Source organism: Anas platyrhynchos, chromosome 2 (assembly GCF_047663525.1).
Source record: "Anas platyrhynchos isolate ZD024472 breed Pekin duck chromosome 2, IASCAAS_PekinDuck_T2T, whole genome shotgun sequence".
Lineage (NCBI taxonomy): Eukaryota > Metazoa > Chordata > Aves > Anseriformes > Anatidae > Anas > Anas platyrhynchos.
This window is the reverse complement of record NC_092588.1, coordinates 3,886,774-3,908,372: the sequence shown is the minus strand read 5'-3', so window position 1 is coordinate 3,908,372 and position 21,599 is coordinate 3,886,774. Positions and strand designations below refer to the sequence as shown.

Here is a 21,599-nt window from a genome sequence, read left to right as displayed (position 1 = left end):
TGAAAGGCAGCTCCTCCCGTTAACCGATGCTTATCTGAGCTCCTGAATTCATCCTAGACGAAGCCACCGAAGAATATACAGCAGTGCCTGAGACCCTGAGCACAGCCAGCACCAGGCTAACAGATTCTGGGAAATGTGAGGCAGGTTCCATCCCTGAAACAGCGTGGGATATTCCAGCACTATGCCAGGAAGGTGATTCATCGCCTGCCATTTACTCACCGACAGCCCAGGTCGGACTTTTGGAAGTTGCCAGCTACTTCTGCAGGAACATCTGAGAGCCCACAGCTCCTCTGAGCTTCCCTAGCACTAGCAAATCGAGTGCACGGCTTGGCAGAGGGGTTCATCACCGTGCAAACACAAGCAGAAAGAAGCTATCAGGCATGTAATTCTGAAGACTGGCATTAAAATGTTTGAAGTTTTAACGAGATCTATACGGCATGGGCATCCATCTCCACTTTTTGCACACACCTGAGTGTTTTAGTCTCATATCCTACAAGGCTTGTGAATTTAATAAGAGATAATGGTGCAATACACATTGCTGGTGCACTGTACATTATCTGTGAAATCTATCCCTGCCAGGTAAGACGGGCTTCTCCTGTCCTTCCCCTTCCTCTGTGCTGCAGACGAAGTCAAAGCAGCCATAAATACAGTCCCACGTCAACCAAATATTCACTCGGGAGGACGAAAAAGCATTTTAGAAGGAGTCTTATCCCAGGACAAACCCTCGAGGGGTATGGTGCCCCGCTGGCAGACCCCAACAAGTCCCCAGCCCTTTCAGCTGCGCCTACAAACCTCTTTGTGGGCTCTAGGGTAAATCAGACCATTAGGCACCAAACCTACAAGTCAGTCCTAAGAAAGAGATGACACGTCTGGGGTTTAAAGCAGCACGTCAGCAACTCTGCTTCCACGTGACCCCAACACCCTGCTCTACATGTGCAGCAAGGGAACATCCTGAGTGCTTCTCTTCTTCCAGCCAAAAGCATCCTTTTTTTTTGGTCTGGGTTTTTTCTCCTCCCAGACTTCCCCAAATGACTTGAAGTTTCAGTTTCGGCCACCTCGGTAACAACTTACTCCGATAATTTCCTTCTGAGCTAGTCAAATCATGCAAGGGAAGTTAAAATAACTAAGGGTTGTAAGCTATTTTACTTAAGTTTTAAGTTCCAAAGTTTTAATCTATAAGAAATAAACCCTTCACAACAAAAAGGTCTCAAGAAAGCATTTCTTCACCCATTTGGTACGAAGAGGAGGAGCTGAGCTGCAGTGCCCAGGGTCACTGAATCACGGCAGACACAGGAACTTGTTCAAGTTCTTCGTAAGCTGTTTCCATAAAGCATTTTCTTCCCATCAGCGTTTGGATTTGCCACGTTCTGCGTGTGGCAGAGCTCATTTGCCCACTAATTAGCAGTGTGTTGAGCTCGCAGCAGGAAGCAAAGGGATGGCAGTCTCTTACCTTGCTCTAGTGTCTGAGGTTTCAGATTCGCTCCTCGAACAGCAATAAGTTTATCAGAAATATGAAATTAAGCACCGTGTAATAAAAACAACACCAATAACACCCCAAACAGCTCCGCCACCAAAACACGAGCACAGAACACGTACGCTTATCGTAACAGAAGGCCCGGGTGAATAAAACCTAGAGAGCACAGGTTGCAGGGTAGAAGCGATTATTTTAATTACAGTCATAAAACGCTTAATTGCTGGCAGGCAGGCAAAACTGCATTCAGCAGAATTTAATAAGTTTACGTATCAGCTCTTACTACTTGGAAATCTCTCCGAATGAGCACGTCGTATTACAGGCTGAGGTGACTGATAAGGCTCCTGTACTACAAGGCTTTAAAGCCTTAGGCTCAATGTCTCCTCGTGTCACTGTCTGGGAGGGATTTGACTCAGTTTCCCCCAAACACCTCTTTTAAAAGGTAGTTTCAAGGCAGGAAGAACATTTTATAATGCACTGGGGCTGCCTGAATACGCAAGCAGGCTGGCAGCAAGCTGGGAGCATTTGTCACACGGCTGGAAAAAGAGGGAGGACAAAAGAGGAGATGTGAGATTTTGGCTCTTCAGGGAGGGCTGGAGAAGTTCTGCTCGAAGCAGGAGACGACTACAGGGAGCAGTTGGATAATTTAAGAGACAGGAACAGCGGATGATGGATGGAGGCAGACTTTGAAGCTGTAATTGACCCGGATAAAAAGAGCAGGAGATTTTAAACATGCCAGAAAAAGCGGTTGCAGTCTTCAAGTGCGACAGGGGGAGGCACAATGTGCGGGTTTTATCTCAAGCAGCAGCGAATTGCTGGCCCATTGTGCCAATTTTGTGGGGAGTGGCACTTTCATCTGGCTCCAAGCACATGTCTAGCACACGAGCTGGAGGGCAAGAGCCTCTCGGGAAGGTCTTCCAGTCCTTTGGTAAGCCCCGGAGGCTGTGTTCAGGCTCATCTTACAGGCAGATTCTTTTCCCAAGCTTGTTTTGCATTTGGCAGGTTTGAACGGCGGCGTTCTTATCAAAAAGACAGGCAAATTCATTTACCTGCTGGAAGGAAATATTATGGAAGCTTTTACGTAGCAAAGGGCTCCGCATCCAAATTAAATGGCATCTAAAGAGGAGCTGGATTAAAACAGCAAAGAGGGCACACTGCCATGGATGCATCTAGCACAAATATTTTTTTGTTTTCACCTTTGTCAGCCAGTAAAGCCAAGATTTAACTGACAACATAGTTTAGATTGTAGTTTTGATTATCAATGGTAATTTGTAATACAGCAAACTCCTTTTCCTCCTGAGGTTCAAAGGCTTCATTTTATAGTGAAAGAAACAGGCCTGTGCCATTTTCCTTTCTAAAAATAAATTTAAAAAAAGGTTAAAAATAAAGCCAAGTGATGAATTAGGCTTACCTTCTACCTATCACTCAAGCAGGGCAGGAACATCAGGCCACGCAGCACCCAAACTCACTTCAAAATGTGCCTTAGGAGGACGAGACCGCGTACCCCATATGCCACGCACTCTCGGTGTACTTTCCCCAACGCTTTAAGAGGCGTTTTGATGACTCACAAAGAATGAAAAAGTAGAACGAAGTGTCTCGGCCTGACAAAGGGGTTAACATCGGGCACTGTATGGAGGTGGGTATGAGCAGGAGCTTCAGTGCAGAAATATGCACGCTTGTAAAACGTATATTGGAGGAGATTTGATGACACCAACTCTTCTCCAACCTGCCTGCAGGTTTTTACTTTGACCTCTGGCCCTGCTGCACATGGTACAAACAAGAAAGGGGAGGCTGACACCTCAAAGGCAACTCAGAGGACTAACCTGTGAGCAGACGTTTACAAAAGCTGCTCAGGTCTCTTCTAATCTGATAAATCTGTGCTCTCTCCCATCCAGGCATGAGTCAAACGACTTCTCTCACATTTCCCAGCCTTGGTGAGGGCTCCAAGGTTGACCAGCAGTGTTTTCACATCCCTGACACCATGGTCTGGAGATCAGGTGATGGGCACTACACCCACCGGTCCCAAAATAGAGCATAAAGGGGGGTTAGCAGCGGTGCCGCCCGAATCTTTTAAGACTGAACTATTTTTAATACATGTTCCCAGATAGCTCTGGCTCACAAGGAGTAGGAATGTACTGTTCGACGAGCAACAGGATATTCTGAGCCAGGGCCAGAGCCTGCGACCTTAATGAAGCTACGATGCACGCAGCACACTTCAGGTGATTGCACACACACTCTTTGCCACCCGGGCCTTGTTTTCGAGTTATGTAGCACTTGTCCTGTCTCAAAGACTCTGCAGTTTGTGAAGTTTCATCTTCTCGGTGCTGGAACAAAGGATGGAGATGCCTTGAGCCATCCTTGCATACCAACGCCCCTGCCTTTCCCTTGTTCTTCACTAATTTCACAGGGAAAACAGTTAAAAATCATGAACAACAAAAAAACAAGCAAGCATATTTCACAAAATATCCAATTGTTTGACTCAAAAAAGAGTCCAGGAGGTGCCAGTCTAACACGAGAAGCCTGCCTTCCTTCCAGGATCTTGCACATTACCCTCCTTCAGTTCTTCAAGGAGCACACCCCGCGGCCACACACGCTGCTAGCCACACTATTCAGCTTGGGAATTACGTTAGGCTAGCAAGCCTCTAACTGACCAGTCACCCCATGTACTCATCAACTTGGTTTATGCTCGAGTTTCTAGTAACCTGGCCATCCCTTGAAAAGTTATCTCGAGTGGCTGAAGTGCAGCTTTGATGTTAGCATGGGAAAGAAAGGCATTCGGAGTGCATCTGGCTTTTTCTCAGACTAAATAAACGTTTGGCTGAACACTTCCACCTCTGCGCTGGAGACAAACATCATTTGTTATTCCTTCTGGGATTAAATGCAAAAAGGAGGCTGGGTTCTGCTGCGGCGTTTGACGGCCCTGCAGGATGATGCATTGTTTGGGCCCGTGCCTTTTGAAAGAGGAGAATGGCATTTGTCCAAGGAAATTGCTGGCATTTGGAGCTCCAGTCCCCTCAAACACCAGCAGAGCAATAGTGTGATGCTGTGAAAAGGCGGCTACCAAAGGCTGTCCCTCATCCTTCATCCTTCTGCAGCCACGGATATGACACCTCACATGGATTTGTCCCTTCTCAAAACACCAAAAACGGTTCCAGGAGATGAATCCAGATAATTTTGTACCGAAACAGGTGGCTCCCTCACCGTCCCTGTCTTCTACAAATCTGCCACAGGCCTGGTGGCCACCCCTGGGGTAGCAGCAGCTGGAAGCGACCTCCCCACAGCACGAAGAGCTTCAGATTTATCAGCAATCTGTTCTCTAGGCCAGCCAGCTTCACTAGCAAGGGAATTTTGGCCTTACAGCCTGCTGCTTGCAAAGGTGTAACATAAAATACACAGCCAGCCTCTCACACTGCTTATGCTATAGGTTTCTCAATCACTTTGGGTTAGCATAAACAAGTACTTCCTCTAAAAGCAGCACTCTGTTCTTCCTTTTCTTCCTTACTCCCACCCCTTCCTGCACAATGCCACGAGCATTTATGAAGCTGATTTAGGTTAAAGACCAACCTGAGCAAAGCCCAGCCAGAGAGATCAGCGTATCCTTAAAGCCAGGTTGGTTTTACCTGGCTGCGTGGCTCCACACCAACATTTCAGGGGATGGGAGCAGCTAGAAGTAACATTTTGGGTAAAAAATACCCAATCCCAGTGGGAAATTGCAGCTCCCAGGGGGCAAAGAAGCTGTCAGCAGCTCCCTGGGGCAGCAAGGTCAAAAAGCAGACTCACCTGCTCAGCTCCACGCTCCTCCTCCTCGGAAGGAGGATCCTTCAGCCGCCAGTGGCAGCATTTATTCTGCCTCACAGCACTTGAGAGATGCGAGGCAGAAAGGCACTTGCTTAGCCAACAGGCAGCTATTTTCTGCCCGGGTGTTTTGTGGCTCTGTTGCTCATTATTAGCAGCTGTTTATAGTAACAGAACTGGCCACAGGGGAAGTTTCTTTGGCCCATGCCAAGGCTCGAGCGCTCGGCCGCGGTAGGAGGGTGAAAAGCAGCTTGAAAACATACCTGGATTTCTGACCCTGCTGGACAAACGCACTCAAGAGCTCTGCTGGAGTTGTGCAAGGGGGCTGGATCCTCCCATCGTCCTGCGCTGCTCCTTCGCAAATGGTTACAAGCAAAAATCCTGCACCTTTCTAGAAGCACCAGCGTGTACCCGAGTCACGAGGCCTTCGGTTCAAAAAGGCAGCAATTACAGCCCCGTAGCTGATTAAATTCCCATTAGGACTCCTCACCTAGTCAAATGCAAACACAGAAGGGTTTTCAGGCGCTGCTTTCTAAAAACAGAACTGCGCTAACCCTAACAGAAGGGGGAGGCTGGGCTCGTTCCCCGATTTGTTTTTTTTTTTAATGCAGTTGCACCACATGTTACTTCACAGCCCCGTATGTGAGCACTGCTCCTCCTGCCACCCAAAGGCAACCTCGGATTTGACATTGAACAGGACCAACCTGTTCCGAAGAGCAAAGAGGCTGCCAAAGGAAAAAGGTTAAGGCTAACTGGGTGCAATAAAGAGCCGCGTGTGACACGTCCTAATGTTTAATCCATCAGGCAGCTAAGCAGAGGCATTGAGTCCACACGGCGTAAAGCGGCTTGTTTTACCAGGGGATTGTGCCTGAGCAACACTACTAAGGGAAGGAAAAAGGGGAGAAAGGGGAAAGGAAAGGGGAAAACAAAAAGAGAAAAGGAAAAAAGAAAAGGAAAAAAAGAAAAGGAAAAAAGCAGAAAAGGAGAAAGAAAAGGAAAAAGGCCATAACTTTTGGAAAATACACTTATCTAGGGGAAACAGAGGGTTCTGGCAGCTCTCCCAGTGCTGAGGCCGTACTCTGACATCCCTGACTCCCCCAAGAAATGCAGATGAAATACGAGCAGAAGTGTGCGCAGCTTCCCCTCGAAAGGGTTTGGGATTAATTATTGCACCCTTGCCTTGGGATGCGTACAAAATGCCAGGAATTATTAAAACCTGAGCTAAGGGAGTGCCCACCTCCAGCCCTGCTGGTACTAAACCTACAAAACGAAGGGAAGCCCAGCTTTCTGTGATGTTGCTGAACCAATTCGGGGAGCCATCTCTTCAAAAAGGATCCCGAATTGAAGGCGAGGCAGACTTTATTGGGTGGATTGGCTATTATACTGCTCCCCGAAGGCACAGCCCGTTGCTAATATTAGATCAGATTACATTGTTAAATCACTGCTGCTGCTGTTTTTACTAGGAAATACTTCATTTTCTTCAACAGGGGAGGGACCATTATCTGATTAAACCTCCTCTTGGCTTTACCACTAAGAGCAAACAAACAAACAAACCCCAAAAAAAGCACTTTGTGTGTGCTCCTGTTAGCCTGAAGTGTATTAACAGCAATGTATTAAACAAGTACACTGCTAAGGAGGCACGGGCACAAATAACAACTGAGAAACCTTCCTAAGTGGTGGAAAACAGCTGGGATTTGTGATGCCAGTAAGGCAGACTTGAAGTAGTTTCACAGAAAAAACGTGCCCTAATCTTGGATCTCCAAGTCGCAGGATCTACCCTCAAAATTAGATGAGGGTTAAGGGCAAGACAGCAAGCACTGAGTGCATTCAAAGGCGAAAAATAACAATCTGCTCATCAGAAACTCGTTGGGATGGAGATCACTCCATCAAATATGGAGCGATGCTGCAGTGAAAATGAAAACGTTAATGAAGGAAAAGCATTAATTTGGTCAGCTAAGCCCAGGCAAACCTTGGTTAAGTATGGTCCAGCTCAAGCGGAACGATCCTCAAGTCTTAAACCACGTCGAACATGAGAGTTATCTCCCATCCAGAGCTGATTCATCCCCCTCTGTCTCAACGAGGTAGGGCCGTGGAGGAAAACACCCGTAAGGCTATCGTCAGGGAACATCTCGCTATGTCTCTAAATGGATTAACTGGGGCAATCTCACCTTCCCGCAGAAGGAAGGTGTCCAACCCCGCACGGCTGGTGCTGCGAGTGCAATCCTACCTATCAGGGCATCATTGCCAGCAGCATTTTCTCCCAAGGTCTTTGACCAGGGCGGTGTGGGAAATGAATTCTATCAGCACAACCATTGGCAAATTACTCCCCCAGAACGAGCAATGCTTTCTGCAAGAGGCTGAGATTGGTGTTTTGCATGAATATTCATCCATCAGACACAGTCAAGCTGGACTGGCAATGCCAGATATTCCCTGCAGATGTTACTGCACCTACGGTGAAGGGCACAAGACTTCCTTTATTTTCGTGCGCTGGCATTTTAGCTAATTACACTCGGTGCTCTGAAAACTCACAGGCTGTACCGACTGGTTTCTTCAGGCTGTAAACGCTTAAGAAGCCCAAACAGTGCCAGAAGATGTATCAGACAATTACAGAAGCTATTCAGCAGATCGAGACAAAAAAGAACAGAGCATAGATCTTCTTAAGTTGACTTCCTCTAGCATATCGTTAACATCTGCAAAGTCTAATTCATTGGAATTATCTCCAATTAGCAGTCCCTAAATGTATTATCCTCAGTCAGGCTCAGAAAGCTCTGTTAAAGTTGAGCTTCTGAGAGCATCCACAGAATTTTCTCCAACCAAGATGGAGAAGTTACGCTCTGGCTACGTTTTTCTAAAGTTGAGGAAATAATTACTCCCTGGGAGGAAAAGCAAAACAACTCGGAAGAGTTTCTCACATTTCAGATCCTCCAAAGAGGTTGTAAACACCTAAATATAACTGCTCGTGTCACCTCGCACTGCATATTATCATTCTGCCTTTTTCCAGTGAACTCACAGCCCAAACTGGTACATTTTCACTGCGACAGCCGGGTAATTCAGCAGGAACTGCTTAAATCATACCTGGAACCTGCAGTTTGAGCCAGCACCGATTCAGCATGACTGCCAGAAACAGCCTGCCTCTCATCAGTGTAAATAAATAATGCCTTCCCTTCTGCCTCGTCCTCACCCCAAAATATTTGTGTTGGATCCTTTCATCAAGGGCTCCTAGATCGTTTTACCTGCCCCATGTGAAACAAAGCTGACTGCTCTTGCACTGAAAGACAAGAATAAAGGGATTTTAACAAATTTTTATCTCTCACACCTTCAGCATCTCTCCTCTGAAACACCAGTGAGCAGAACCAAGTTTTGAGGTTGCACACTCCATCAAAAGTGCAGCTACATCACTTGAGCAGATTCCTGCTCTGCTCCTTCAGACCATCCCGAACACCAGCTGTGTTCATGTTCACTGCCACAAAGGGCAGCTATTCATTTAGCTTCTGAACAATTTAAATAAACATTTTAACTGTCCTAGCTGGTATATTTTAAGTAGGACATAAGATAAAGGACCAAAATTCAGAGTCCCTTCTTAGCAACAATAATTAATAAAATTAATAAGTCTCAGGAATTCCAGAGGAATGTTGTCCTGCCCATAAAATGGATTAATCAGTGCTTAGAAGGGTTGTATGACCACACTGATTTCAGACCACATCTCCAGGAATGCTGTAAGAACCTCCACCAGCAGTATTTTAACATTCAATTTTAAGCAAAATTGTTTGTGAAAAACAACACTTAAGAATTACACTTTCTAGGAGCTCGTGCACAGACAACATTTTGACCAATACGAGGCATTTACAAACCATCTGTTTTAGATGAATTTCCTGCAAGTCACAGGATTTAGACAGCTGGTTCACAAGCAGCCCTGCAGAAAGCTGGGGGCCGCGTGTGAGAGCAGCTTGCTACCAACATATTTTGATTTTTAACTATGAATAAATGCTATTTCAGTCGTGGCTTTTGCCAAGCTCTAACCCTGTTAGCACTGGCGAGATAAGACATTTACAGACACACGCTGCAATAATAAGAGGCTTGGCAGTTGGATGCAATGCTTAAAGACCTGCTAGAGGGGAAATATTTGGGGTATGCAGACCTCTTCCATCCAGCTTTGTAGAGCTATGAAGCACTTGGCAAAGGCTGGTCAGATTTTGGCGTTTTTACCTAATTTGGGAAGAACTGTCGGCCACTCTGCTCTTATAGGATGCACAAGTTTCAGCCTCCACATCACTACACAGCAGACATCTGGACCTCCATGGGATGAGGCTTGTGGTTGAGGTACTTTTATGGTCTGCTGTCGCACCTGTGCCATCATTAGGGAGATCTCACAGCTGATGGTCACCTTTGGCAGGAAAAATCAAAGTACATCTACCTCACGGGCTGGGTTCAGTCCCGTCACCTTCAATTTGATTGTGCTCTGTCAGCAAATGCTGTTTGAAAAGCCTCTAGTCTCGTACAAGTACTTCTCCTGTAGTTTACTGTCAGATAGTTGCCTAAAATTACCTAAAGCATATGCAGGGAATCAGCTTTATGCATACTAAAGCACCTTTTCTTGAATGTCCATGAGTAAAAAATACAGTTGCGTAGTTTCTATTGGATTATTCAGGCTTCTTCTAGGAGTTTCTCTGCATAAAAGGGGTATTTGAAGACAACTGCTCATTGCCAGCGCTAATTCACTTGTGAGATTCGCAGGGATTGCACTTGAGTCATTTGCTAGACGCAGGGTTGCTGGCACGAAGAACGTGGAAATGAGAAGTTCGGCCTCTACAAGCACGATTGATTGTTTAGAAAACAAAGCTAATCTAGTGGTTGCTTCGTTATGCACAGCTAATTGCATACCAGCTCGAGTGCCCTTCCAGATCGTTCTCAGAGGCAGAACGAATTTGTGGTCAGATAATATCACGAGCGCTTCTGGAGGTGGGCAGAGCTGCTTTCAAACTCCCAGGCACTGCAAGCAGCACACAGGGAAAGCAAGCAGGATCATCGGGGAAACGCTAGAATTTCAGCACACAAAGCCAGTACGAAATTCACTTGTGAGACAGGGAGAGAAGCAGTAGCCTAACCACAGACAAAACAGGCTTGGTTTTGGGCTTTTATTGTTTAGAAAGACCTCAAAATGCACACAGCAGCTGGTGTAAGCCATCTGCAGAGGCAGGAAACAAAAGGGACTCCACAGTCTGAGCATACTTTCAGTGGTAGGTGCGTGCTATAACATAAACTGAGGATCCCCAAAGTGGACAAGCATCCACGGATGAAAGATCTCAGTATTTCCTTTCCACGTTTAAAACACGTACTAACCACAGCTTGGAGTGGTGAGTGAAGTCTGTCGAGTGTTGATTTGAAGCATGAACACAAAGAGCAGTGCCCTACTCTCAGAAGTCTTTAAGATTAGTCTAACAGGCACCTAAATTATAGTGTGGGCTTCCTAAATGCAGTTAAATAGCTCTCTATTCAGTTTCTCTCATCCCCATACCTTTATTACACTTTTCCTCACCTCGCCCCACTCCCATGCAGTCTGGCTTCAGCTCTGCTCACGTAGAGGAAGAATTGCTAGTACAAGTTTTTTTAGCCTCTTCCCTTTGCTCTGATTTCATCTTTTTTCGTGAGCAGAAGCTGCTCAGAACAGGGCTACCAGGAGCTTGGATATTCAAACTCTTTGCTCGAAGCTTCCATTGCTCAATGTTCTCTGATCCTACAAATGTGATGGATGTCCATTCTCACAGCTCCTTCAGAAAGCTGAGCCTGATCTTAGGGTATTCTACATCTCTAAGATCTCCCTTATCACTCCTCTGATCCTTTCACCTCTTGGTGATTTCCACTTGCTATAATATCCTAAGTTTCCATTCAAAATCAACTCAGTGGTAACCTTCCAGGAGATGACAACCAACCACAGGTAAAGACCAGCAGCAACCTGAGCGAGGAGCAGCACAAATCACATGCAGAGGACACACAAAGGACGATGTGAGTGCATGTGCACCTGTTTCACGCTGCTAGGCATTTCTGAGCAGGTAGGTTTCCAAAAGGGATGCCTTAATTCTGTGGTACAGATGAAATCATGGGCTTACATCTGCAGGGGGAAACAGCAGGGCAGTCGTTATTCCTAAAACAAAGGGATGAGCTGATGCTGCAAAACCAAAGTCAATTACTTGGATGAAGACTGAATATTACCTACTCTCAGCTTTTTAAAAGAGTTTTAGATCTTCAGTCTATTTCTTTAAAGGACTGTTCTACTTTTAAGCGAATATTTTCTCTTATCAGTTTATTCTGGTACAAGATAGTGGCTTGGCTTCCAACCCAGTTCCAAAGAAAATAGTTAACACTTGCAGGACTCCTTTCTCCAGCATCAGAACCAGCTAAGTGCCTTTATACAACACAAAGCTGAGACAGGACGGAACATTTTTCCTTGAATTATTTTCCTGCATTGGGCCTGTTTACTAGTTGTTTACAGGATGCTTATACAAAGAAGTTTGATGGAATTAAGATGAAGGAACAGTTTTGCTAAGTGCACATAAATACACTTAGCTATGTTGTTGCTTCGGTGCTCACAGAGCAGACAGAGATGTTACCTCGATACAGAGATGTGCGTGTGCTAAGTATAGAACGTGTTACAACTGCTAAAAGCATGTGGCTATTAAGAGTGGGCATCAAACCAAAGAAGTGAGCGAGCCTTGAGTGACTAGCAGAGATCATACAACAGGTTTGGGTTGGAAGGGACCTTGAAAATTATCTAATTCCAGCCCTCTGCCATGGGCAGGGACACCTCCCACCAGCCCAGGTTGCCCAAAGCCCCATCCAGCCTGGCCTTGAGCACCTCCAGGGATGGGGCATCCCCAGCTACTCTGGGCAGCCTGTGCCAGGGTCTCACCACTCTTTGAGTGAAGAATTTCTTCCTTGTATCTAACTTAAATCTACCCTCTTTTAGTTTACCCCCTGTCCTACCCAGGTCAGACGTGATGTTAATTTTGCCTACAATTTCTGAAACAAACAAACAAAAAAAACCTCTTACAAGTACTTTGGCATTTTTGATAGCCTGCCATAGGCCTTCTTGGGTTTGTGAGACTTTTAGAATTGATCCTAAACAACTGGAATTGCCTGAATTTGGTCACTTGAGGTTTTCCACAAAGAATCCTATTCAGAAACATAGGAAGACTTCATTAAACTAGCACTGATGAAGGATTTCACTGGCCTTGCCAGAGCAGTACACCATCTTCCCCATCTTTTGCTAGGAAGCATGGCTGACCCCAAAAGAGTACTTCTAACAAGGACGTCAGGAGTTTCCCTGTGCTGGTTCAGAAGCATCAGTTAAAGCCCTGAATTATTGAACAGATCTGCACGAACTGCAGGGGCCATTCTGAAATTAAAATTGATTAAAAAAGCATTTATTCAAGCATTCTTTATGTTAGCATAGTTAACTGAGGAAGGGACCACAGATTTTTCAAGGTCTGTGGGTTTTAGCAGAGAAGTAGAAGCCAAGCCAGTCTCCTGTTGAAAACAGATACCTCCTGCTTTTGTCCTAGCGTGCTCCTGGAGGTGAGGATCACCTCATGTGACTGATGACTCCTCATCCAGTAAAACAACATTCATCTTGAACACTTCAGTGCACAAAGCACGCCGTACCTAAACAGATGCCAGCCAACCCGAAAAAGCTGGGGGGAGAGCCAGGAGACGTGACTAAGGCAAGGCGGAAGGGCATGGAATTATTCTCCTCACTTAAACAAAGACTTGACGATGAGATTCAAATGCAAAACATGTTGAAAAAGCAGTACACTAAAGAGATCTCTTCTTCAGAGAAGAGGAAATTGGCCTAAGCTGCGACCAGGAAGATTACAGCACATTCCCCGCGTGTTATCGGTACCAGGAGTGTTATTATCTCTCCTGAGAAAGGCAGAGCAGGTTTACTCCTTCCTTACCACACTCGTTGATAGCTTTCTTGGGGCTCTGCAAGCTGAGATTGCTCCTCACAATCCTCACCCATCCAGTCATGAAGACACACAACCGCCTTCCTACCTACCAGGTGCAACGGTGCAGACTTTCCCCCTTGGGCTGCACGCTGTAGCCAGGTGCCTCGATATTAAACACGAGGAAGTTCAGGGAGAAAATTCTTCAGTTCTTGTAGCTTGTGGACAAGAAAGTACAGTTAGTATTCGACTAACAAAGACCGTAGAGTTGAGGAAAGTTACACGGAGGTATTTGACATTTTAGGTCACTTGTCAAAATGAGGAAAGCCCTCGGGGCGAAGAATTTCATGGCCGTGAAAGCTAATTTTAACAAAAAGAGTGGCTTGTCCTTCTGGACTACTTCATTTTGGCAGCTTCACTGAGAACTCTGCTTAGTCATTTTACTTTTCCAATTACAGTACCAGCTTATGCAATAAACTAATGTGTTTACTGCTTGAACAATGACCTGCCAGATTTCAGGGAGGACTAAGATTTGATTGAAGCAATGCGCAGTTACGCATAATGTATACTCAAACGTTTTGGGCTTTAAGAGCCTAAATAGACTTGAAATTCCCTAATGCTGCTTTGTAGAGCAGCCAAAATTTAATAGACAAAACAGGGGCAGCACTTCCCTGTTATCTCCTTGAAGTGAAAGCCATTTATTACCCTGTAATAAGTTTTTTCTCTTCTAGAAGGAAAATTTTTAAGCTGGACACTCTTCTGCTATCTGGAAAAAAAGGGGGCAGACAACAAAAGCTCTCTGAAGTGGTACAAGTCATCATACAGAACAACAGAAAGTTCAAAAGGTTACCTTATTTTGGTTTAAATGGAGAAGTCTTAGCTCACCTTCTTTTGAGGCCCTAGACAGCTTGCCCTCATCTTAAAACTCATACACAAACACTGGAGAAACAGCGTGAAAATGAAGCGTGCCATTGTGTCTTTATTTTCCTGATGATAGAAGGTTTGTCCTATAACGATAAGCTTCACTCAGGCTCAAAACTTCACTCAGAGGGAGTACAGAGCTTCGCAAGTGTTATCAGCTTTCAAAACATGGAACTAAAATTAGCAGAGACGCAAGCTTTATGGGTTCAGTATGCCACGATGACTTCCAGAGAAGATGAGAGTGCCCTCAGCACAACCAAAACAGACTCTGGATTATTCAGGGATAAACACTAGGAACAACCAGGCATCTGAGGAGGGATTTCAGTGACTTGAGCCACTTTCAGTGACTGGATTTCTTTGCTATATGGAAGACAAACTGAGCACATGTATGTGCCTTCTGGCAGGCTTTATTATCAAATGTGATCAGTTCAAGGAGTGGGACAATCCCAAGGAACTCAAGCACACTGAAAAGGCTCCTTCATCCTCCCTGCTATGAGCTAAAGATACAATCTACACATCAGTAAGAAGATAAAGTTAATGCTTGCAAAGTGAAGAGACAGCTCTTGGAAACAGCATTTGTGTCTCTAGAGGACTACCAAACCAAGAGCCAGTGTCATTTATCTGCCAGTCAGTACATCCTAGCTTGAAGCTGGATTGGAAAAGCCCACCCTGTTCAAATTATGATAAAGCATCTCCATTTACAGAAGTGATTCCAACTGTGAAGTGACTAAGGAAGACATTAAGGTAATTAGGGCTTCTTTTATTAGGAATTCAAGGCGCACAACACTGTTCCAAACAAATCTCTGAAAGCCTTCAGACTCATCTTTCCTGACACAATGTCTGCGGCTCTCTTTCTACATAACCTTGGAAGCAATCCTGCGTGTAGGAGGGGACTAAGAAGAGAAATACACCCTTGGTTCTTTGCTTCATCTCTTCAATGCGCTATTGTGCTGGCCCTAAAAACCTTGTGCCACCCTGGGCATTTTTGGGAACAGCTTCTGAGCTGTCGCTGACTGGGATAATAAAGAGCTCATCATTACAGGGTTAAAACCAATTCAAATCAACCAACTCAAAGTTTTTCCTGGTGCAAAACCCCAGACTGCAGCAGATCCCTGCCATTAGCAGCAGCTGTGCCTACCATTTGCTGTGATTCAGCTGATTTCTGAAGTGTTGGCAGCTCCGCAGCCGTGCCTCGAATCCCATTAGATCAGGAACAGTGACACTTGTCTGTCACTCCAAGCGCATCCTCCCCACACACACCACGAGCAAAACTCTTGGTGTAACAGATCAGAAGTGTGCCAGGCTTCCCCTGCACAGTCAGCAGCTCCCTTCTGTGTCAAACCTTATCGGAAAGGTTAGGAATGAAGATTTAACAAACTACATGCTCGTATATATGTATAATTAGAGATTTATTCACTGCTCTGGGAGCCTTTTCTTTTCAACTCCCCTTTCAATTCTTTCCTGGGGGGTTGGAAGAGTGGCAACATCAGGCTTAAATATTTGTAGAGGCAAAAAACAGATTTAAACAGCTTTAGTCTTAGTTGCTAGCATCTTACAGAGCTGTACTTGTCCCATGATGCTAAGAAATTGATGAAGAGTTTTGGGCTCTTGCTTGCTTTATCAGATAAGATGGGGTCAAGAAGTTTCCAGCCTTGGCTTCCTGGTGTGTTCTTAATCTAGGCTTTAAAATACTTAAATCACCAAAAATAAAAAATCTGCCAGTATTTTCATTTAAAGAGATGTTGCAATTACCCAGAAAAATTGTAATAAAGGAAGTTATTTGATCTCTGCATCAATGGGGAGCAAGAAAATGAAGCATTTTAGTGGCACTTGCATAACCACCAGGTAGGAATTAGAAAGGATGCTGGGCAGCCACTGGAGCAAAAAAATAAAGAACTGGTTTTCCTTTAATATTTGCCACTGGCAGGCTTCCTCTAATTTTCCAAGCTCAGGGTGGATGCAGTATTAATGAGCTGCAGGCTGCCACAGGAGATAAACAGGGTAAGGAAGCCACACTGTTGTTTTGCAGGAATGTGGTGTTATTTGGTGTCTCCACATAATGCTAAAGCCTCATTCCCTTCCCACTTGGAGAATTTGCCTTCTGTAAGCTAGGCTGGGTGTTAAGTCTCAGCCCACGAGGGACTTAAAGCTTTCTCTGGTGCAGGTGTTTGACCAAGGGCTACTTTCCAGCCTGAAGCTGTCAGAGGGAAAGCTCTAAAACTTGAAAGATCCTCACAGGCCATCAGGAACACATCAGCTGCTAAAATCCTAGCAGGCAGAACAAGGTTACGACCCACAATTGAGGCAGTTTATTGTCAGCTCAGTGAAGGATCCCATCAGATATTAAGAAATACCTACACAGGCTCCTTCCAGAGCCACCCAGACAACGAGCCCGTTGACCACAAGCTTCTGAAAGAGCCTGAATTTCAGGGAACAGTGTGGCTATTATTGTCCCAGTGATAAATCTCAGCATTAATTACAATCAGTTATTCAGTAACCAGCCCTAACACAGAACTGGAGCTGATTTCTTTAGAGGGTGTTAATTTAGGAGCCTAGTTAATGAGGAAAAGAAAGTAATGAGGGAAAGAAAGCTGCTAAGAGCAGCTCCAGGAAATGCTGCGGGTCCTGGGCACCCTGCTGGAGGGGGCCCCGCTTGAGCAGGGGCTGGAGCAGCTGGCCCCAAAGGTCCCTTCCCACCCCAAACAGCCTGGGACTGGCATTTCTCCAGCAGCTACCTGCAATATCTGTGGGAACACGAAGCATGCAGATCACTGTCAGGCTGTTCTTTTTCTCAGCTCCCAGGATGAAGTGTTTTGACTCTAGTGACTGACATGAGCAGCAGCCTGAGCCACGCAAGTGCCACAATGCCGGAAACAACCAGAGTTGTTTCCACTCCTGCACCAAGAAGCAAACCCCTTCACCCTCTCTACTTCTTAGTTAGAAGGAGAACAAGAGCCAAGAAAACACGAGAACAAACCTGCATCAAGTGCCAGTTCCCCCTGACAGCAAGCAGGCCACGTGTGTGAGATGTGTTAGCGTGAAAGCTAGCCATCCATTTATTTTGGGTTAGTTTTTGAGCTCCTGGGAATTCGCTGGCCGGCCACACTGCTCCGAGGAGCAGCAGCTCACACTGCCAAATCACTCCCTGGGGAGCGCCCGGGGCCAGGCTGCACAGGCCGGCGTCCTTGCTCAGATATTCCCCTCAAAGTGGCCTTCTCCCACCGACTAAAAACAAAAAAAAATAATCCCTGTGGCACATTAAAATTAAGCGGCAGAGAAACCTGACAGCACCACACTCACCGCTCCTCGGGGTACGGTCGCATCCTCAAGGCCAGGAGGCAGGAGCTAAGCGTGACGTGCTGCTGGCCAGAGGGAGCTGCAGGTTCAGCCCCCGCTCTGATCGTTTATTTCTCTGGCACCGAGGGGCGATAACAGCTTGTTTGCGAGCCTCCAAAAGACACGAAGCACGCTGCACGCAGAAGTGGCGCGGGCCAGCCAGCGGAGGGCTGAAAATATGCAGGGTCAGCAGAACGCTGGTTTCAATTTCAGTTAGGAAAACATTGGAGCTCTCATTTAAAGTGAGCCGAGGAACTGGGCTCTCTGCTCCGAGATCACCAGCCGTGCGAGCCCAGAACACCACTGCAGGAACAATTTATCAAAACATCCTTTCCTCTTGCTGTTTACACACCGCTAAGACTTTTAAAATCACCTTTTTATTCTTTAGGGCCAAGAAGGGCTGTTTACCTCCTGTCTTCCCATGCCTTACTACCCGAGCAGCAATAAATGACTGAATTTTGGTCTTGGAAGGTTTCTCCATTGCTGGACAGCCCCAAATTTGTCAGTCCTACTACAAGAGGGACAAAGTCCCACCTCACAGCATCAAGCCAGCTGAAGGGGATGGTTTAATATTAATAGTGCACAGGATGGAAGTGCTGGGAAGCGACTCTGAATGCCTGAACTGCATTATTTTTTTTTTTTAAGTTTTATTACTGTGTTGAGACGAGCTTCTTCCCAACACCCCCTCCTCGAGCTTCATGCTTGAGCACAGCACACGCCAGGAGAGCGAGCCCAAGGTCAGCAGCAGCTCCTACGCCAACCCGAATTATTACCAGCCCAGCGTGCCGGCCAAGAATGAGTTTGATGAGAAAACCTGGCTGCTTCTCCCAAGCTGTTATAATAAAGAATGCCAGCTATGGTCTAAATGACTTCTCAGCCCTTGGGAACACCAACACAAGGGGGCTTTGGCTAAGCCAGGGCACAAAACCTCCCAAGGGAGCGCTGTGACACCCAAAATCCCGCATTTAACTTGATTTAAGCTCTGTTTGAATCAAAATTGGATAGGGTAAACTCAGCTCTTTTTAATGCAAAGTATTTTATTCCCCCCTCAGGGGAGAGATCCCTTTTATCGAGGACATCACTAACTGTTGAGCTTGGGGGTTCGAGAGCCACTCAGCACCAGCTGGAGGGCAGAATATCCCGCCCCAGTTGAACTTTTGGGTGGTTACCAAGCACACCATGAGTAGGGCTGTGACCCAGATGCACGATGTGTGGGCAGCTGATAAGCTGCAGCCCGTAAAGCAGTCAGCTGACCAGCAGCAGCTCACTGTGAGCATGTAAAGTCCTTAGCTCTCAGCACTGACCTCCTCAGCTTCAGGGTCTGCTTCCAGCTCCCTTTCTGGGCTGTTTGGGGCAGCCCAGCTGGAAGGAGAGTCCCAAAATGAAGCCCCAGACCCCACTCATGCTGGCTGCAGACTTTTCCCTTCAGCTTTCTGGCAGCTGGATTTGCCAGAACCACTCACATTTTGTTTCTGGACGATGTATGAGCTCTCTGCTAGGAAGCTCACTGAGCGACAGGAGCAACCCTTCGAGACCCCAAAGCAGCCCAGCCATTTTTCATGCTACCAGTTCCTCTGCTAACACTTTTCCCCCATCACCTTGCTGCATCCACAGCAGCTCCCCTTGCAGATCAGCCAGCGAGTCCTGCTTCAATTCAAGCAGCTCTGCCTCTTTTCCACAGGCTTTCACACCGACCATCTGCTTAAAGTCAGCCTGAACCGCAAGTGAAGCTTTTGTTTTTAAAACCTGAAGCTCCATATACCCTGCTTGATCATTCAGCACAAGGATCTCAGGGTGGCCTGCTGTTAGCAGCAACAGCAGAGGTACAGACCCCCAAAATCCTTATTTTCCTCAAAAAGCAATCCTATCCACTGCTCTGCTCAGCTAGGTCAGCTGCCAGCAGCTCCCACCTAGGCACAAACATTTTCTAAGCTGTGTTGCCAGCTGAACGTTTTGACATCAAGGCTTTTCAATCCTCAGCTGCAGTTTTGCTAATGAAACACTTCCCAGCATTCCTATTCTCCCAGCTTTTAGGAACAACCCGTTGAAAAACAAGTTCATACAGGGAGAGCAGCGGAGTCCACGCATTCCAGCCCCAGCAGAGGAGCAGAGCCCTATTAAGTTACCAAGGCCTTACTTTTGAGCCGTCACCGAAGCCAAGACTGGAGCGAGTTGAAAGGTAATTAACCTCTGAGGTCACAGACTCGCGAGACGGGTCCAAATTCAGCCTCTAAGCTCCTCGGAGGCTGTCCTAGAAGGAAGGCGGTTGGTTCAACTCGTGAGTTTTGTCACAAGGTGACGCAGAAGCAGGAAGTTCGACAGCTAAAGTCTAAGCACCGCTAATAAAGGACATCTACAGGATGCATTGCACTGCTTTAAGCTGCCAAGGGAGGATGTACAGAAGCTGAACTGCTCACAACATTGCAGCTTTGAGTTCTGCTTTCGATCATGAGGAGCCCCCACAGCACCCAAATGAGATGACAGCAGCAGACACTGCTCACTCCCCTCAAAAAAAAGGGAAAAAAAACACCTCCTGCAGGAACCTGCTGCTTTTTGGGAGTTAACACATTACACAAGAGCGTTATCTGTAGGAACAGATGCTTTCAGTTTTACTGAAGACGCCTCGGTTGTATAGAATAAGACCTGCTATCATTCCCTTGCTCCGTGAGACATGAGCTGGCCTCCAATATCACAAGGAGCTAGCCCAAAATCTCACTGATTCCATTCTCTACATCATGGGAATTGAGTTATTTGTTGAGATAACTCCCTTAAATGCCCAGTTTTGTACATATAGGAATGAAGCTCTCACTTCCAAGCTGCTGCCTTTGACAGAGAGGTGTCCAAGAGCACCCGAGACAGACCTGGATGCAGTTTGAGCAGCTTATGAGCGTGTTACCTTCTCAAGCCTAAGGTGAAAAGGTACTTCTGGAAGCATTTATAGCCAAAGCATCAACTAAATACCTTAATCTGTTACCCGAAATTGCTTTTCCTTATTTAGGAAGGGAGCACTTAGGCCTGTTGAACATTTCATCAAGCCAGTATAATCATTAAACAAACGAGGAAAACCTTATTTTGCAATCCTACAGGAAAAAAAGCAGGCACAAGCTATGCAGGTCCAGCATTTAAGCAGCAGAAGTATCAGAGTCAGCACATCAGCAGCCACTCCTGCTAGATATTTACAGAGAAGCTCGAGTTCTACAGAGAACCAGCAAGTACCCACTGGCTCTTTCAGCTCAAGTGCCAGCTCAAGCCATATTTCCTTAAATATTTCAGTAGCACTGCCTGATCTGAGGCAGCAGAACATGACGCAGATCGTACCGGAGCAGCTCTTACAGAGCAGTGAAGAAGCACGCTGTAACAGAGAGATTTCTTCCCGTGAATTCCCAGAACACCACAGTTATCCCTCTGTGCATCTAGCAACACACCTTTCCGAGCAAAATCACCTCCTCTGTCCAACCTCCACCACCCTGCGGGGTCTCTTCTAGCCCTTCCCACTCACAATCAGCTGCAGGAGCCGAGCTCCAGCTACACGGACTCACCCACTGCATCCAGTCAGAGCCCTGGCTGTGTCTCTTCCTCCCCTACACACAAGCTAAAGGACACCAGCCTTTACAAGACCCACCACGATGGAAAACTGCCCCCAAGGGAGGGTATTTTTCAAGGTCAAAAGCAGTTTTCACACAGCTAGCAGGTGCAGCTCTGAGCTGCAAATCACTGATAGCGATCTTGAGGAAAACTGCAGCTTTCGGGGGAGATTTATGAGTTAAGTGCACAGTAATTTCTTTTTCCTCCCCCCAGGACTCCCATTCACCACCCCAGCAGCCCAGGTTAGCCCTCACTGTTTGGTGGTGCCCGCCGAGATCGGCTTGCAGATTAAACGTGGAATTATTCCAGTGGCAGACTAGTCAAGTTTAATAGCCTGAAAGACTAAGCTGATTTCCATCTTTGGTCCCTTCGTCCCCCAGCAGAACCCCACAGCCACCTCCTTTCGTCCCATCCTCACCTCGTTTGGACTCATTGCTCTACCCTAGACGCCCCAATTGAGCCTCTCCATCCCCACCTTACTCATCCTAGTCATCATCTCCAAGATCTCCACCCCATCTGGCTCAGGCAGCCCCCCAGCCTATTACCGTGGG

General features: G+C 46.4%; 1 protein-coding gene across 5 annotated transcripts in view; it reads right to left on the bottom strand.

Annotated features, from left to right (window-relative positions):
- Positions 1–21,599, bottom strand: part of SLC45A4 (solute carrier family 45 member 4) — a 70,175-nt gene that overhangs the window by 27,768 nt on the left and 20,808 nt on the right. For 2 of the 5 annotated variants that reach the window (XM_027452755.3, XM_027452756.3), the window contains exon 2: positions 5,530–5,756. The exons of 2 other annotated variants lie outside the window; for them this stretch is intronic. The gene's annotated coding sequence lies outside the window, so the exon portion shown is untranslated. Of the gene's footprint in view, positions 1–5,529; positions 5,757–17,427; positions 18,015–21,599 lie in introns of those variants that run through there. One more of the 5 variants, XM_027452754.3, reaches the window with a different exon arrangement.